At 38.7% G+C, this 20048-nt stretch overlaps 1 protein-coding gene across 1 annotated transcript in view; it reads left to right on the forward strand.

The window, feature by feature from the left end:
• The first annotated feature begins 5941 nt into the window (after positions 1 to 5941).
• CRACR2A (calcium release activated channel regulator 2A) overlaps positions 5942 to 20048 on the forward strand; it is a 499417-nt gene continuing 485310 nt past the window's right edge. The window contains exon 1 of the mRNA XM_053718747.1: positions 5942 to 6113. The gene's annotated coding sequence lies outside the window, so the exon portion shown is untranslated. The remainder of the gene's footprint in view (positions 6114 to 20048) is intronic.

Genomic DNA, 20048 nt, shown 5'->3' on the forward strand with positions numbered 1-20048 from the left:
ATCAACTGATATTTGGGGATAATCAATTGCCGTCTGCTGCTAATATTGCTACTGGCCAGTACAGCTGCCTGGACACACCCCCAGGGAGCAATAATTTACCAAGAAAAAAGTGCTCTAATTTATTAGAGCATTTTCCTATTGCAGCTTTAATTTCTTATAACAACAAAGATCTTTGTAGGGCATGCTTCTCTTCTATGCAAAGGGATGTCATTTCTAGGGCAATACAATGTATATGTTTGTGGTGTTTATGGATTTGTTTGTAAATGTGAGGAGGTTAGGGTGTGTGGAACTCAAGATGCAGGAACAGATACAATGACCAACAAGTGAGTCTTTTGAAAGCATTACTAAGCGATAAGTAAAAGAACAGTTGGTAGTTTAATGGAAGATCACAGAAACAGCAAGTTTGAACATATGCCCAAGGCTGAACACTAAAGTCCTATTCAAGTTTCAGAATGCTTTAGTAGGTTGCAGTAACAAAATCTAGTGGATACTGATACTTGAATTGTGCAATATACCCAATGATATAGAGGGTGGCACTGTTACAGGATACCATGTAGATACAGCAGGTACAGCTGGTTTGAGAAAAGCTGTCCCTGGTAAAGTAGACACAGAATACTCAGCAGGCACTGAATACCCAATGGGTACTGTTGGTAGGATTGTCACGGGATTCCAGGTAAGTACAGCTTCAGGAGCAAGGGGAGCATACACAGTTACAAGGTAAGTATGCTTGGTCTCTGGAACAAGGTGAGCATACACAGGTATCAGGAAAGTATGCTTGGCTTTCAGGAACCAAGAGAACATATGCAGGTACAAGGTAGGTATGTTTGCTCTCTGGAACAAGGTGAACATACACAAGTATCAGGTAAGCATGCTTGGCTTTCAGAAACCAGAAGAGCATAAGCAGGTACAAAGTAGGTAAGCAGGCTTCAGGAAAAAGGTAAGCTTACAATAACTCATCCCAGAAGGATGGGCTGGGAAACATTTTATAGGAACTCCCACCCTATTGGGATATGGCACCTTTAAATCTGTCTATATATGGCCACGTGTGCCTACAGAACTGCAGTAGCAGCTGTTGAAGTTGAGTCTCAGCGTCCCTCTCCGTGGGACACGAGACTGAAGTCTTAACCCTCAACGTTCGCTGAGACAGGGAGCGGGGGCAGAAAGAGTGGGTAAGTACCTGACAGTACCTTAATTATGTGGGCATAAAACAATACTCCTTATAAAGTTTCAAAAATAAAATGGAATTTTAAAGGGACATGAAAGCCATTATTAAACTTTCATGGTTCATATAGAGCATGTAATTTTAAAAGACTGTTCAATTTACTTCTAATATAAAATTTACTTTACTTATTCTCTTGTGTTGAAAAGCATACCTAGATATTTTCAGTAGCAACAATACAATACTGGGAGCTAGCTACTGATTTTTGGCTGCACACATATGTCTTTTGACATTAGCTTACTAGGGGCCGGATATTCAAAACTCACCGCTTATAAGAAATGATCTAAGAAGTCACATCAGTGCGGGGAGGCCATTAATAAAAAAAATTAGAAACACAAATTTTATCTTGAGAAATGTTAATGTTGCTATGTAGTGTTCTATATGTGAAACAGAGATTCCTACATTACAATACATGGTCTAAAAAAATCCCAAAGGTTTTATATGATTTCTCTCCATGCTGGCGAGGTTTTGAATATCAGGCCCAAGATGAGTTAAGCTCCCAGTAGTGCACTGCGGCTCTGGAGTTTACTTTCACTATGTTTTTGTTCTTTTGGCATCCTTTGTTAAAAGCATAGCAAGGTCTCAGGAGCAGCAATACACTGCTGGGAGCTAGCTGTGATGATTTGTGGCTACACATATATGCCGCTTGTCATTGGCTCACCAGATATGTTCAGATAGCTCCCAGTAGTACATTGCTGCACTGGAACTTACTTTAGCTATGTGATAAATCCCCTTTGCAAGGGTTAAAAACAGCTAAATACAAGCAATAATAAAAATAAAATGTTCTAACACATTAGAGCTTTTCATTATTGCCTTTAAATCTAAAAATGCTTACGCTTTTATTTTAAAGGGACAATAAACACTTCTAGCTTTTGTGCAAAAAAATTGTAACATCTGTAACCTAGATTTTCAGAATGCTGCAAATTGTCTAAGCCAGCTATTTGGTTTGATTTGCAGCATTTGCAGGTAATATAATTTGTTTTTTGGCCTCTTTAGGGAGAGTGAGATAAACATAAGTGTTTAAGGTCCCTTTAAATAGGAATTCACACTATCCTCACATTCTTAATCCAAAAGAAATATGGACAGGTCATTAAAAGATGCAGTTAATTGTTATGGAAACACTTGTTGGCTTTCTATATATAACCCAAGTTGTCTTTATGGGAATGCCACTATTTTTGCCTTGTGACACCCATGACTAATGTGCTAGTAAGTGACACTACAGGATGCCATCTGCTGAATAATAAAAACAAAATGAACATGGAATGTCATCAATTTGTTACTTATGTTACATTTGAATCTAACTAAAGTTTTAATATGTACTATTGCCCTATTGACAATAATGTAACTGTCACAATGTTGCACCTCAGATGTGATAACAATTACAGTGTCCTAAAGATTTAAAGATATGAAGCATGATTAAAGGGACACTGAACACAATTTTTTTTCATGATTCAGATCGAGCATGACATTTTAAGCAACTTTCTAATTTACTCCTATTATCAATTTTTATGTGTTCTCTTGCCATCTTTATGTTAAAAGCAGGAATGTAAATCTTAGCAGCCAGCCCATTTTAGGTTCTGCACCATGGATAGCGCTTGCTTATTGGAGGCTTACATTTACCCACCAATAAGCAAGCATAACCCAGGTTCTCAACCAAAAATGGGCCGGCTCCTATGCATCACATTCCTGCTTTTTAAATAAAGATAGCAAGAGAACAAAGAAAAGCTGATAATAGGAGTAAATTAGAAAGTTGCTTAAAATTGCATGCTCTATCTGAAACATGAAAGAAAAAATGTGGGTTCAGTGTCCCTTTAAGGGCAATTGAGTCTGAAACGTTGCTGTTTTTATACGTGCCTTTAGGTCTCAATAAAGTGGATATTTTATGAAGGTGTTGTGAACATTTTTGGCAAAAGGTGGCTGCAGTAAAGTTTCCTTTGCATACATTTTGAAGGAATGCATTTTAACCCTCTCTGTTGTCCAAGGAGTTAACTATAATACTATCCCTAACCCTAAAAATACAATGTTGCTGCTTGTCTGTCATTGAAATGAGTGATCAACATTATTCTTGCAGCAGGATGTACGGGGGGGGGGGGGGGAGTTATTAAATGGACATTTATGTCAAAATTAAACTCATGAATTAGGGTATGCCATCAAAAAAACTTAATTAGAAAACTTTTATTATCAAATTGACTTTGTTCCCTTGATATCACTTGTTTAAGAGCATACGACCATACCTAATTAGAATCAGAAGTGTGGATGTGTCTTGAGAATAGGGTTGCTACCTTGGCCATGTTTTCCTCGACACTTATAAGTTATGCATACTGCAGGGTAAGCAGGGAGGAACATGTATTGTGCCGCTGGATATCACATGAATATTACTGATAAACAACACAATACATGCCCCTCCTTGCACACCCTAAAAGAGAAAAATGGGGTTTATTTAGCAGCGCTAAATCGCTAATAGAAGCTTGGAAATGATGATACCAATCTAACTAATGTATTATACAATCTTGTTTATTTAAAAATTCTTATAACACATAAAAACAACAGCAAATGCTATTCCAAATTAATAAAGGGACGTCTCCCTTATTCAACACTTTTAAAAACAGACTAGAACCATATATTGATAAACCCTAGAATTCCAGGTATAAAAGAATTAATTCTATAGATAACATATGGCAAGCAACAAATTGGTGAATTAAATTTGTAAAAGGCACAAATATATCAATCTTAATATATTAAAAGCAAATAGATACAGCGCTAATGTTCGAAATGTTATTGGAAGGTGAGCGTAACGGTTTCGGTACAACTGTGATTAGAAATTTAGCGTAACAGCTTTGCAGTTCTTAAGTAACAAATATCGTTATCAAGTTACACAGTTACTTTCCTTAGACATATAATTGGCTCAGGTGTGCTGGATAGTTAAAAGGCAAAAAGCAGCCGTTATTCTGAATTTAGAGCCAAAACAATCATGGTTAATGGAAATGGTTAATTTAACATATGAATACCTTGATGTCTTTAAAGTTCAATTTGCGTGATTTAAAAAACTGCAGTGCAAATTAGTGTAGAGGTACCTTATTCTGTCCTGATTGCAACCGCTGATATTCTTCACTGTGAGGGATTCACAGACTGTTTGATCCTGGTGCTTCTGATGAGTCACCTGACCTTCTCTTTGATTCAGAGGTCAGAGGTGATGATCCATTCTGTTAATGTAGTTATCCTTTTTTGTTTTCCTTTCTTCTTATAGCCCAAATATTACTTTCATCTGGGTTCCCTCAGACTTTTTGAGGTTTGAAGAAATCTTTGGTCAGTGTTTAGCAGTAACACCGTGTTCCCTGAAGTTGCCAAAGGTAGATTTTAACTTACAGGGTCAGGAGAAAAGTTTAAAGTTGCAGGGTCACACAGCTTTGTGACAGTGGTAGATGAAGTTTAGTAGAGTGTAGTAGGTCCCATTCAACGCGTTTCACCCTTCTGGGCTTTATCAAGAGCCTACCCTACACATGTGTAACTCATAAGGAAAACATGGCCGAGGTGGCAACCCTACTTGACAACTATATGGCAGTGTTTGCTTAAAATGTTTATAACAATCTTATACATTGTTGCAAACACTGCCACCATATAGTGTTCAAGGCCCGTGCACACTACTGAACTAAGCTACAACAAACTTTTTTTAATTGCCTGCTCTATTAATTGCCTGCTCTATATAAATCATTCAAATCCTGGCATAAAAAAACACTGTGACCACAACAATGCAGATGAAAATGTAATAACGTTAATAGGATATTAAAGTCATTTTATAAATGAACAATTGGTATCAGCATTTAAGTACTAAATTACAAAAGCCTTATAAACAAAATAAATGTTTTCCATGCATTTAAAATTGTTGCTTTATTAATAATTTGGGAAGTATTTTTATTTTAGCTCCCTTAATTGTGTCCAATTAGGGTTAAAGGGACACTAAACTCAAAAAATGTTCTTTCATGATTTAAGTAGAGAATACAATTTTAAATAACATTTCAATTTACTTCTATTATCTAATTTGCTTCATTCTTTAAATATCCTTTATTGAAGAAATAGCAATGCACATGGGTGAACCAATCACACAAGGCTTCTATGTGCAGCAACCAATCAGTGGCTATTAAGTCTATCTAGATATGCTTTTCAGCAAAGTATATCTAGAGAATGGCGCAAATTAGATAATCAAAGTAAATTACAAAGATGTTTAAAATTGCATACTCTTTCTAAATCATGAAAGAAAAAAATGTGGGTTTCGTGTCCCTTTAACTGTAAATATGTTTCCCACTGCTCTCATCAAACCCTTTCTAGTATGTAGCTGGTTTATGTCATTTTGCAGTAATTTAAAAGAATTGTAGTTTATAGAATTTACTTTTTTGGCCTCTTTACTGAGAGTGGGAAAGGTACCGTTTTTGTACAAACAACAAGTAAAGAATGTTACAGTAAAATAAATAATACGTGTATTTGGTATTACAATAATTACATATTATTTGGAATTACAATCCAATGTATTCTTTAAGTGCTAAACTGTATTACAATCCAATGTATTCTTTAAGTGCTAAACTGTGTGAATGAAATGGACCGGGTGTATTGCTGTGTTACTGAACAAAAGGTGGCACGTCTTGGTGGTGTCTTTAGCTTCCTTAGTTTACAGGTTCCTCCTTAGGGTAGGTCTGACCTGACACTCCCATTTAGTAACCTCCCACACTGTCTGCACAAGAGAAAGCAGTTGTGGGAGAATTTTAACTGAAGTTATAAACAATCCTTTACTGATGACTGTAAGCATTTGGCTGATACCTACAGTTCTAACAGATGTGGATGCAATTTATATCTGAGGACTAAAGACAAACTAGAAACAGTAAAGCTTCTCACTATTCCAGTAAGTAACAGCAAATATAAGTTGTGCAAATCATGTTTTGTAAAATGTGTGTGATTTTGTTTCTATACTTAGGGTGTAGGTCAGTGCTCAACTATACCGTGAACAGATGTTGAAGTCATTTCTTTCCCTTCCTGTTTTGGAAGGTGTATTGCACTGACTCTTATAGGATGACAAGTATGCTTTACATGTGTTGCACATTGTTTTATGTTATTGTTGATCTGGGTTTAATATACACTGACTTTTTTTTAATAAATGGATCATTATAGTGACATGCTTTAATTTGTTAGACCGTGTAATCGTTTGAGAACAGCAGGGAACTGCTAGTCCTGAGTGGAAACTGCCATTGACCCAATCACCACCAGTGCTAGCCATATGACACTGCTATATAACTAGTGCTGATTATTTACTCAGTGGAAGTTTCTGCTCTGACCAGCATTACTCTGTGGCTCCCAAGTAGCACTTTAACTATGTGCTTAACTAACTTGCAGGCGTTAAATAGATTTCTATCAGGAGTTAAACACATAGCATTACAGAGTGGCTAGTGTTAAAATGGCATGCTCTAACAAAATAAAGCATAATTGCTTCCCACTATAATAGTCCACTAAGTTTCTTTGCATCTGACACAGAAGATGCACAGAGTCATCCTAGGAACGTTTTACTTCAGATTCCACCAGTCTCTATAACAATATGGAAGGATTTAAAGGATTCGTGTTCCATACACATTACACTTTTTTCTGGATTATTTTTGCTTGACAGAACATTTTCTGATAAATGTTTTACAGTTTTGATACATTTGCTGTCCTATTGGAATCTTAATATTTTTATCACACAACAGACTGCAGCCTGGCTTTAAAAACTTTCATATTTAATTTTTGCACATTGTTTTCATTTTTATTTGCTTTCTGCTTGTGGGTTTGTTGTTTGTGTTAAATTTGTATAAAGCTGGTAGAAATGCTTTCTGGTTTCCTTCTTTGCATGCACTTGCAGGTAGTTTAAAAACCTGATTTTCCGCTTGTAACATCATTTACTGAACATTTTAAGAGGATCTTAGTAAAGCAATGAGCAGAAAGAAAGTTACAAAAGAAATCTGTGTCAACCAGAGAAATCCATTGTTTTGTTTTTATGTTCTGCTTTTGATTGTTCAATTCCACAATTATTCAAATTTAAAGGGACACTGACCCCAAATTTTTTCTATCGTGATTCAGATAGAGCATGCAATTTTAAGCAACTTTCTAATTTACGTCTATTATCATTTTTCTTCATTCTCTTGCTATCTTTATTTGAAAAAGAAGGCATCTATGCTAAGGAGACAGCAAAGTGTTGGTTCAGAACCATGGACAGCACTTGTTTATTGCTGCTGTCCAATCAGCAAGGACAACCCAGGTTGTTCACCAAAAATGGGCCAGCATCTAAACTTACATTCTTGCTTTTCAAATAAACATACCAAGAGAATGAATACAATTTGATAATAGGTGTAAATTAGAAAGTTGCTTAAAATTGCATGCTCTATCTAAATCACGAAAGAAAAAAATTTGGGTTCAGTGTCCCTTTAAGGACACCCTGAATGGAATGATTTTAAATTGATATAAAACTGAAAAAAGAAAATGTGTATTTTGTTATTGTACATTTACTTGTATATAATTGTGTGTTAAAGGACCATTTAATGCAGTAGAATTGCATAATTAACAAGTGCATAAAAAAAGACAATGATTTAACACCTAGGGGCCTATCTATAAAGCTCCGAATGGAGCTTGACGGCCCGTGTTTCTGGCGAGTCTTCAGACTCGCCAGAAACACGTTATGGAGAAGCGGTCTAAAGACCGCTGCTCCATAACCCTGTGCGCCTGCTCTGATGAGGCGGACAGGAATCGCCACAATTCAACCCGATCGAGTACGATCGGGTTGATTGACACCTCCCTGCTGGCGACCAATTGGCCGCGAGTCTGCAGGGGGCGGCGTTGCACCAGCAGCTCTTGTGAGCTGCTGGTGCAATGCTAAATCGGCTCTCCGCATTCAGCGATGTTTGTCGGACCTGATCCGCACTGTTGGATCAGGTCCGACAGACACTTGATAATTCGGCCTCCTACTCTGAATTTCAAATAAGCAGATTTTTTTTCTGACAAATTTATTTTTTCTCCCATTTCCCTGCCCCCTGTATCTTGTGACAGACATCAGCCAATCACAAACTAGTATACATACGTAAACCCTGTATGCTTGTGCACATGCTCAGTAGGAAAGTGTGAATATAAAAAGACTGAGTCAAATTTGATAATGGAAGTAAATTGGAAAGTGCTGCTCTGTCTGAATCATAAAAGTTTATTTTGACTTGAGTGTGCCTTTAACCCTTGCAAAGAGATTAAACCCAGTTAAAGGGAGATGAAACCCAACATTTTCCTTTCATGATTCAGACAGAACATAAAGTTTTAAACAATTTTCCAATTTACTTGCATTATTTAATTTGCTGGGTTTTCTTGGTATCATTTGTTGAAAAGAAAACCTAGGTAGATTCAGGGATGGTAATGCTTTACTGGAAGCAAGCTGATGATTGGTAGCTACGCCTTAATGCTTCTTGTTGTTTGCTCACAAATGTGTTCAGCTAGCTCCCAGTAGTGCATTGCTGCTCCTTCAACAAAGGATACCTTTGTTGAAGACTGAAACTAATGTCATAATAGAAGTTAACTGGAAAATTATTTAAAATTGTATGCTTTAGCAGATTCATGAATGAAAAAAATTGGGGTTTATGTCCCTTTAACCCTTTGAGTGCTAATCACTTTCCCACCTGGGTGCTTTTTTTTTTTTTTTACAGACCCCCAAGACTTACACTGAAAGGTTAAGAGATTACCTTTCCAACAGTGGGTCTTGGGGGTCTGCAGCTGCTTAGATGCCTGAGATACAGGGTTCTAAGCAGCATGACCCCTCCTCCTATACTTAACATTGTTAAGTATAAATAAAGTTGCGCGGTGACGTCATCATGTCATTGAGCGTGATGTCACTGCGCATCACGTGAAGCCCCGGCGATGCCTGTCACTCTACAGGCATGATCGCCGGGGTAGGAGCCCCCAGATCTCCCTCAAGGTGGGAGAGTGCTCATGGAGGCTCTGAGCCGTCATTAGCACCAGAGTGAGAAACTCTGTGACGGCTCAGAGCCGTCATTAGCACTCAAAGGGTTAAAGTCAGCTCCAGAGCAGCAGTGCACTACTGAGAGCTAACTGAAAATATCTGGTGAGACAATTACAAGAGACATGTTTGTAGCCACTAAACACAAGCTAGCTCCCAGTAGGGTAGGATATATTTCACAAAACGAATATCTGAACGAATGCACTAATTTAAAGAAAATGAACAAATACTAAAGAAATTCATTAGTATGCATTAATTTCCTTTAAATTAGCTTTAAAAGGTTAAATATTTACCTTTAAGATTTCTGTAAGTGCGGCCTGGGGCTCTGTGAAGAAGCGCCGGGATTAGCGCAGTTCTCCAGCGTGCTATAGGTAAGTATAAAGTTACAAGTGAACATTTTACCTATAGCAAAGGAACATTTACATTTGTTTTAATTAAAATGTTCCCCGAATTTTCAGTATTCGTTTTGTTTTTTAAACTAAATTAATACTGAATAGTGCAGCAGGCGAATATTTGGAAAACTAATTTTTCCGAATATTTGTTCCTAAAAATGAATCCGCCGCTTCACATATCAACTACTTATGTTAGAAAATGAAGTAGATGTCAGAATTGCAGCTGTTTTAAAATTCACTGTTAGGCACGTGTCTTAAAAATATGTTTCTGTCACCTACTCTTCTTAAAAGTAGTGTTATAACAGTAACATAAGTATTCTAATTAAAAAATAAAACGCTCTGTTTCATTTTTATACTAAATTTTAACTCCTTCAAATAGGCCTAGTTATCTAAAATTTGCCGACTGGAACTTTGTTGTAATTAAAAAAATCTTTTTATATAAGGGTCTGTCCCTGCGAGTTGTGAGATGCCCCCTATAGAGAATAATAAAGTTTGTTATAAAGAGAAACTTTACTGGAGAGAGTGATGGGGGCAGGGGGCACACTTTAAAAATTAAATGCTGTGGCCAATATGAAACCTGTTTTCAGAGTACAGTATCTTACAATCACCTCTATTTTGTATTAATTTGTCTTTCTATTAGGGCGTTTCTTATATTTTGACACAATTTTGCCTATTTTCAGATTGAGGGCCCAATGATCTAAAGATCCCTGCTCTGGTGAGATTACCTAAGAGGGCTTGTCAGTAATGCAAGGTCACTTTTTAGCTTTAGATCTGCTAATCTTGCTAGTCACTATACAGGTTCTGGATGTGTTCCTTGCAATATAATGGACAAAAAAGTTTTTTGATAGTGCCCTGAGAGATAAAACATCAAGATCTGCAGGGGGAATATGTTTAAAATACGCTAAGACCTCGCAGACAACTTTCAGCTTTGTCTATGTAATGCACCTGTTCAAACCCAACTAACTAATTTTACAATACGGAAAATGATTAGCATTGAATGTCGTACTTATATAGAAAGAAATTCACAGTGTATTTTACATGTGCATTGTATTTTTTTATGATTTCTACTGTTTGCATTAAGATGTTTTTTCCTTTTAATTTCAATACAAAGTTACATTTTTCCATAAAATAGTTTTTTTGCTGAACAGTTTTGTTTACGATTTTAATGTGATTTAACAATACATTTTTTGTGCATCTTTTTATTTCAGTATTTAATTTACTCATTTCATACGATTTTTAAATTAGGTCTTTTTTATGTGAGCAGTACACAACCCATTGCAAGATACATTGTTCTTCAGAGAATTCACTGATTAGATAGATTTCTTTTAGAATATTTCCAGCCTAGATTACCTTCACTCCCAGAACACCCCCATTCTGCTCCAAATGAGGATATGGTAAAATAAAATAGAACATTTTCTTTTTGCACCAGGGTATCCTTTAAATTCTTTTGCAATAAAAGTGTCCAAAGTGTCTGTTCACTTATATGTTCCTGTCCAGGATTTATTGATCACTTGTAAACATAAAACCACTATATTCATGGGAATATAATACACTAGCAGTAGGCCTGATCTGTGTTCAGGTATGTAAGTTTATTTAGGTTTTTTCTTTCACCTCTTATGCAAGAAAAACAAAAAAACATAATGGGTGTTGAATGTTTTCCTTGTCTGTCTGCTATGTTTTTATTTCTATTCTTAGTTCCACTGGAATTTATTTATAGGTTACTGAACACACAGGACCTATAACTGTTTTGTCAGTGTAGACTTTAATCTAGTTTTGCATGTTTCTTAGTTGTGCTCTGGAAGGTCTAGTGTGATGTCAGCACTTGGTAATGAGTAGTAGAAATCAAATCACCTTGTGGAGGTAGATTTGGTTCCCTGTATTGTGGTGGTGATGACTGAAGCAGTTTCTATGGAGGAGGATTAAGTTCGGGATATAAGGTTTCTGTCTGAAGATATGTTAATAGCAAAAGGGGATAGAACAGGTTTACTATTAAGACAATAGGAGGGAATTTGCAGTTCTCAGCTTAAAGCAAGTTCATTTTCTATGGTAAAGTAATATCATATAATGGCTCTTTTTTAGTTTGATGCCTTGTAGGATCTTGTGTTTTATTACTCGTACCTATGTAACAAAATGTATGTAACTAAATGCTTCCATTTACTGCTTATCTACTGGCACCTAAATCTTTAGCATTTTATATACAGTATATAGGGTTACTTGGCTTCTGGTGTTTTAACTAACTGTCCAGTGACATCTAAATAAAATAAATGTATATTTAAAGGGACAGTCAACACAGATGAAAACGTTATCCCATACCTTAGATCAAGCAAAAAAAAAGAGCCTGCACCGCATCCTATCTTCAATAACACTAACGTTAGGTGACTAATCTTCAATTAACATTTAATTAACAACGGCAGATATGGCCGCCAAACTTCTTCCCCTGTTACGTGGTCATACGATGAGCAGCAAAATAATGACACCTTTGAGAGCTTCGCAGTCCTTTTGGTCAGGAGCCGGTTGCTCTTCCGTCAGTGGGTCTCCGTCATCGGTTAAGAAAGGGTACTGCTTTGCATTTAACGAAAAATTTTGTAAGTGGGGTTCCGCGTGCAAGTTTAAACACGAATGCTCTGGGTGTGGGGGCTCCCACCCCTATGCGAAGTGTTTCCGTAAAGGTATGACAGGCGGAGTCGGTGATGCGTCTGAAAAAGGGGGTGACTCCGGTGAAGCTCGGCGCAATGGAGCCTTGGCTCGCCCTGTACGCTAGACGGCGGGGTTGTCGGGAGAGGGCGGCTTTATTGTACAATGGTTTTCAGTTTGGTTTTGAGATCCCGTCACAAGGGGGTAGTGGGGTGTTTCAAGGTAATTTGAAGTCAGCTCGCTTGTGGCCGGGGGTAGTCCTTGACAAACTTAGCCTGGAGTTCAGGCTAATCCTCATTTATCTTTTCCTAAAGGGGGATCAGTTAATGATGGTATCCCGCCAGAATTGTCATCTGTCAAATATGCGTCTTTTGATCAGGCAGTTAGCTTGGTGAGGGAGGCTGGTCCTTCGGCCTTGTTAGCAAAAATTGACATTGAAGCTTTTAGTCTGTTGCCTGTGCACCAGACTTTGCACCACTTTTTGGGTTGTTGTGTGGAGGGCTCATACTATGTTGACCTGTGCTTGCCCATGGGCTGCTCCATTTTGTGTTCGTTCTTTGAGCAATTTAGCACATTCCTTGAATGGGTTGTCACGGAATGGTAGGGCCTTTCGTCAATGGTTTACTACCTTGACGATTTTTTGTTTGTGGGTCCCGCTGGTTCGGGGGCTTGTAAGCTTTTAAGGGATGTGTGCTATCAGGTGGCATCTGATTTTGGTGTGTCCATTGCACTTGAAAAATCCGAGGGACCTGTTACATCAATCGATTTTTTGGGCATTAAAATTGATTCGGTTACCATGGAATGTAGGCTTCCCAGTGACAATGTTGCTGACCTGCTGGATGTTATTGACCGCTCTTTGTTGGCAAAAAAGGTTACGCTCCGTGAGCTCCAATCTTTGGTGGGCAAGTTTAACTTTGCGTGCAGAATCATCCCAATTGGGAGGGTTTTTTGCAGGAGGTTATCATTGGCTACGGCGGGTATTGTGAAACCGCACCATTTTGTGCGACTGTCCAGGTAGCTAAAGGATGACTTGAGGGTTTGGAGGTGTTTTTTGTTGGGTTTTAACGGATCAGCGTTGATTCAGGCAGTTAGGGTGTCTAACGAGGAGTTGGGGCTGATGACTGATGCAGCTGGTGGTTGTGGTATTGGGGCCTATTTTATGGGCCATTGGTGTGCTCCTGAGTGGCCGGCAGATTGGTCTGAGCTGGGTTTGGTCAAAAACTAGTTTTTTTTGGAGTTGTTCCTAATTGTGGTTGCCCTGTTTGTTTGGGAGGCTGACTTGTGTAATCAGTCGGTGGTGTTTTCGACGGATAATATGGGAGTTGTGTACGCTCTGAATACATTGACAGCTTCGTCTTTGCCTGTATTGAGATTGTTGTGTCTGCTTGTTCTGAAATGTTTGAAGATGAATGTTTGCATTAAGGCTAAACATATTCCGGGTGTTTATAATTCTATAGCTGACTCCCTCTCTCACTTTCAGTGGCAGCGGTTCTGGGAATTGGCCCCTCACGCGGACAAGAACGGTTGCCTGTGCCCAAGTTATTTGTGGCGGCTTGGGGTGGAGGATAGGCTGGACTGGTGAAAGCTTCGCTGGCTCCAGGTACTTGGGCAGCTTACTCTAGAGTGTGGTGGGAGTGGGAGTCCAGGTTGTATGCAAAAGGGGTCCATGAAGGGGAATTTGATCTTACTGGTTTGTTGTTGGAATGGATGTGGGAAAGGGGGTCCAAACATTTGTCACCTTCCGCGATGGATAGGCGTCTGGTGGCCTTAGCCTTCCGTTTTAAGCTGTTAGGTTTGCGAGATTTAACGAAAGGCTTTTGTGTCCGGCAAGTGCTGAAGGGTTTGAAGAAGGGTTTGATAGGGTCACCTCCTGATCGGAGGCGCCCGATTACTTTTTCGCTGCTGAAGTATGTATAGTATTTTAGAGGTAGCATGTGTATCGGATTTTTTTTTTTTTTTTTATTATCTTTATTAATGATACAAAAAAAAAGAATTTACATATAATAAAAGTACATTAATTACACTTAATATATTCCGTTTATACAATTTCTGGGGACACAAATATTAAGACCCTTGGAAAGAGATTTTACATTTTCATATATTGGCTACGGCGGGTATTGTGAAACCGCACCATTTTGTGCGACTGTCCAGGTAGCTAAAGGATGACTTGAGGGTTTGGAGGTGTTTTTTGTTGGGTTTTAACGGATCAGCGTTGATTCAGGCAGTTAGGGTGTCTAACGAGGAGTTGGGGCTGATGACTGATGCAGCTGGTGGTTGTGGTATTGGGGCCTATTTTATGGGCCATTGGTGTGCTCCTGAGTGGCCGGCAGATTGGTCTGAGCTGGGTTTGGTCAAAAACTAGTTTTTTTTGGAGTTGTTCCTAATTGTGGTTGCCCTGTTTGTTTGGGAGGCTGACTTGTGTAATCAGTCGGTGGTGTTTTCGACGGATAATATGGGAGTTGTGTACGCTCTGAATACATTGACAGCTTCGTCTTTGCCTGTATTGAGATTGTTGTGTCTGCTTGTTCTGAAATGTTTGAAGATGAATGTTTGCATTAAGGCTAAACATATTCCGGGTGTTTATAATTCTATAGCTGACTCCCTCTCTCACTTTCAGTGGCAGCGGTTCTGGGAATTGGCCCCTCACGCGGACAAGAACGGTTGCCTGTGCCCAAGTTATTTGTGGCGGCTTGGGGTGGAGGATAGGCTGGACTGGTGAAAGCTTCGCTGGCTCCAGGTACTTGGGCAGCTTACTCTAGAGTGTGGTGGGAGTGGGAGTCCAGGTTGTATGCAAAAGGGGTCCATGAAGGGGAATTTGATCTTACTGGTTTGTTGTTGGAATGGATGTGGGAAAGGGGGTCCAAACATTTGTCACCTTCCGTGATGGATAGGCGTCTGGTGGCCTTAGCCTTCCGTTTTAAGCTGTTAGGTTTGCGAGATTTAACGAAAGGCTTTTGTGTCCGGCAAGTGCTGAAGGGTTTGAAGAAGGGTTTGATAGGGTCACCTCCTGATCGGAGGCGCCCGATTACTTTTTCGCTGCTGAAGTATGTATAGTATTTTAGAGGTAGCATGTGTATCGGATTTTTTTTTTTTTTATTATCTTTGTTAATGATACAAAAAAAAAGAATTTACATATAATAAAAGTACATTAATTACACTTAATATATTCCGTTTATACAATTTCTGGGGACACAAATATTAAGACCCTTGGAAAGAGATTTTACATTTTCATATATAAACAACCAAAGAAAAACAGGAGAAGAAGAAGAGAAGACCTATGGATGAGCTGAAATGTCAATTAATCACACTTACTATCCTTTAGACAGAGATTAGATTATGTCTCATTATATTTACTAATTGTTTGTTATTGTACCTTTATATATCAGATTCTGAGTTTCTAGGTTTAATGTCTTTATATATTTTTCCCATTTATTCATGAATGTTATTTTCCTCGTCTTGATGTCAGCAACAGCATCATATTTTTCTATTAATAGTTGTTGCCATAATTTTTTCTTTAAGTTACCAATAGATGGATGCTTTCTATCTGTCCATAAGTTTGTAATTATCTTCCTAGCTAAAATTATTACCATAGCAATGAATAGTTTATATTGATTAGCCTTTTGATTTTTGTTTTGGAGTAGAAAGATTGTTTGTTTATCGATTTTAATATTTATTCCAATTATATTCTATATCCAGTATTCTACCTGGGACCAAAATTGGATAATTCTCGGGCATTCCCAGAAATAGTGCGACAAATCTGGGGATGGATATGAACATTTTGGGCAGAGTGGGGGCTCATCTTTTATCCATTTCGCTCTTTTAGTAGATGTTACATAATCCCTGTGTATAATTCTATACTGTGATTCTCTCAAATCACTTGCATAAGTTGTTTGCTTAGTTATTTTCACACTATAATATAATTGCTCATTTGTACTTTCTATACCTATTAACTGATTGAATTTATCCACTATTTTTATGTTATTTCTCTCCACTGAGATATTGATTATTTTATTATATATATTAGTTAATTCATAGTTACCTTTTTCATACGACTCACAAAGTTCCATTATTTGGTTTTTAACACATTTACTTTTGGAATCTCGTAAAACTTTCTTTAGGTATGATTCAATCTGGAAATAATAGATGTAATTATCGACTTTAACTTTGTATTTATCATATATTTCTTGAGGTGAATAGATCTCATTACTATTGCTACTTAATAGATCTCCTATCTTATTAATTCCATGTTTGCCCCATGTATAAAATGGGTAGTTTTTACCCATTTGAAATTTGGGATTGCCTATGATAGGGATATATCGTGAATATTTGTAATTTATTCCAAAAGTTTTATTTATAAGTTTCCATATTGCCAAGGAGTCCCGAAAGACTATATGGTCTCTAATATCCTTGGGGATTTCAGAAATTTCTGCATGGGGTAGATATGCTATTGATAGGGGTTTAATGAGTTCTTGCTCTATTTTCATATTAGCGTATTTTTCTAACCCTATTATCCATTCAATACTATATCTAGCTAATGCCGCCCAGTTGTAATATTTTATATTCAGAAGCCCCCAACCCAATTTTTTTGCGGGCATTTGTAACTTAGAAATATTGATTCTTGATTTTTTTCCTTTCCATATAAAACCTCTTATTACCTTATCAATCAGTTTAAGATCTTTTACCGGGATTCTTAGTGGAAGCATATGAATGGGATATATTAACTTTGGTAGGATAGACATTTTAATTACGTGGATTCTGCCTGTTAAATCTAAATTTAGGTTTTGCCATCTTTTAAGATCTTTTACTATATTTTTAATGATCAGCTTCGTCTTTGCCTGTATTGAGATTGTTGTGTCTGCTTGTTCTGAAATGTTTGAAGATGAATGTTTGCATTAAGGCTAAACATATTCCGGGTGTTTATAATTCTATAGCTGACTCCCTCTCTCACTTTCAGTGGCAGCGGTTCTGGGAATTGGCCCCTCACGCGGACAAGAACGGTTGCCTGTGCCCAAGTTATTTGTGGCGGCTTGGGGTGGAGGATAGGCTGGACTGGTGAAAGCTTCGCTGGCTCCAGGTACTTGGGCAGCTTACTCTAGAGTGTGGTGGGAGTGGGAGTCCAGGTTGTATGCAAAAGGGGTCCATGAAGGGGAATTTGATCTTACTGGTTTGTTGTTGGAATGGATGTGGGAAAGGGGGTCCAAACATTTGTCACCTTCCGCGATGGATAGGCGTCTGGTGGCCTTAGCCTTCCGTTTTAAGCTGTTAGGTTTGCGAGATTTAACGAAAGGCTTTTGTGTCCGGCAAGCGCTGAAGGGTTTGAAGAAGGGTTTGATAGGGTCACCTCCTGATCGGAGGCGCCCGATTACTTTTTCGCTGCTGAAGTATGTATAGTATTTTAGAGGTAGCATGTGTATCGGATTTTGAAGTCTGTTTGTTCCGTCTTGCTTTTGTTTTGGCCTTTTTTGGGGCATTCCGAATTTCGGAGTTGGTAAGTAAAAATTTAGCTTCCATGGGTGGTTTGGCTTTCGCAGACGTGTCATTGTTTGATTCCAAGGTTGAAATATTTTTGAGGAGGAGTAAAACGGATCAGTTGGGAAAGGGTAGGATGGCTGTCCTTTTTCCCAGCAGTTCAGAGGTTTGTCCATGGCTTTGTTTATGGTTGTATTTAGGTGTTCGGCCTGTGATGGGGGGTTCGTTGTTGGTCCATCAGGATGGTAGGCCTTTGTCTCAATTTCAGTTCAGGGCTGTTCTTAAAAAGTCGTTGAGTCATTTGGGTTTCAATTCTAGGGATTTTGGGACCCATTCCTTCCGTATAGGGGCGGCAACTGAGGCTACAATGAGGGGTTTATCTGATACAGCGGTTAAGGGCATTGGTAGGTGGGGATCTGGTCGTTTCCGCCTGTATGTCAGTCCTGAGTTGGGTTTTTAGTGTGGTGTTGTGGTTACATTTATTTTCTGTGTTACAGGTGTGGAACATTTGTGGTTGGTCGGCCACTCTTTTATTTATTGGGCCCGAAGAGCAGCTTCGGTGAAAGTGGATGGCTTGCAGTTGGGTATTCCCAAGTCATGCTGTGATGTTAAAGGGTTCGGTGTGAAAGGTCTTCGTTGGGGCAGATTGTTGCCTCTGGTGGTGGATTACTGCAGACATTTTCAGCCTCCTACTGTGTTATTGATCCACGCTGGGGGTAATGATCTTGGTTTTATGCCACAGAGGGAGTTGGTGAGAAGCATGAAGAGGGACATTGGGAGGGTGGTGTTTTTATTCCCTTCTCTAAGGATTGTATGGTCTGACATTTTGCCATGAATGGTGTGGAGGGCGGCTTGGGACCCGGTACATTTAGACAAAAGCAGCCGAAAGGTTAATAAGCTTATGGGGTCCTTTGTACAGAGGCTTGGTGGCTCAGTGGTTCATCACCCAGACATGGCTGAGGTGGGCAAGGGTGAATTCTATTTGCTAGATGGGGTGCATTTGAATGACTTTGGTCTGCAGTTGTTTATCCTCAATTTTAAGGAGGCTTTGTGTTCAGTTGAGGGGTTGGCGGGACTGGGCTGAGGTTTCAGGCCAGTCGGTGGCGGGGTGCTAGCCCTTAAATTACAGGAGATTATGGCCAATTGTTAGTGTGGTGGTATTTTGCATTCCCATGGGGGGAATTCAAGATGGGGGGTTTCTAAGGGCAATGGGTTCCTTAGAGACCTATGTGGATTATCAATGACGGGCCCAATCACTTGCATGATTGGGTCCAGTAAAAGGAGTTACGGCCATATTTATATACAAAGAAATTAGGATGGACTAGCACCGCTGTTTTATGTGTAATGTGTTTACAATTATTTTGCACTGTTATTTATTGAGTTATTAAAGTTTTCTAAAAGTTATTTATTAAATAAAGGAGCTGCGGCCAATTTGCACCAACGCTAAGTCTGTTGTCTTTTATTTATGGGGTTGGTTTGTTTTAAAAGTATTAGTTATGTGTTTTGTGTGTAAAGGCCGGAACTTGATGACATAAAAGGTAAAGTGGCTCCTGTAGGTGGTGCAAAGCATAGCCGGAGGGAGCTTTGACCGTGGAGGAAGAGGCCTGGGGGGCTGGATAGGAGGAGCTTGGGGCGGAGCTGGTGGGGAGGTTATTTAGTTTAGGGCTGAGCGGGATAGCCAACAGTTTTTATTACAAATTTGGAAGAAGCATCTCCCTCCCACCCATCCCCAGTTGTTTCTTTTGTGTGTTTGTTTTGCCATTCTTAATGTTGTTGTCGCAGTTGGTGGGCGGGGGTGCTAGCCCTTAAATTACAGGAGATTATGGCCAATTGTTAGTGTGGTGGTATTTTGCATTCCCATGGGGGGAATTCAAGATGGGGGGTTTCTAAGGGCAAGGGTTTCCTTAGAGACTTATGTGGATTATCGATGACGGGCCCAATCACTTGCACAGTTGGGTCCAGTAAAAGGAGTTACGGCCATATTTATATACAAAGAAAGTAGGATGGACTAGCACCGCTGTTTTATGTGTAATGTGTTTACAATTATTTTGCACTGTTATTTATTGAGTTATTAAAGTTTTCTAAAAGTTATTTATTAAATAAAGGAGCTGCGGCCAATTTGCACCAACGCTAAGTCTGTTGTCTTTTATTTATGGGGTTGGTTTATTTTAAAAGTATTAGTTATTGGCTAGATTTAGAGTTTTGTCGGTAAGGACCCGCGTATCTAACGCTTTTTTCTGGCCGCACCTTTAAAATAACTATGGTATTGAGAGTCCACAGAATGGCTGCGTTAGGCTCCAAAAAAGGAGCGTAGAGCATATTT

The sequence above is a fragment of the Bombina bombina genome, chromosome 6 (genome assembly GCF_027579735.1).
Source record: "Bombina bombina isolate aBomBom1 chromosome 6, aBomBom1.pri, whole genome shotgun sequence".
Classification (NCBI taxonomy): domain Eukaryota; kingdom Metazoa; phylum Chordata; class Amphibia; order Anura; family Bombinatoridae; genus Bombina; species Bombina bombina.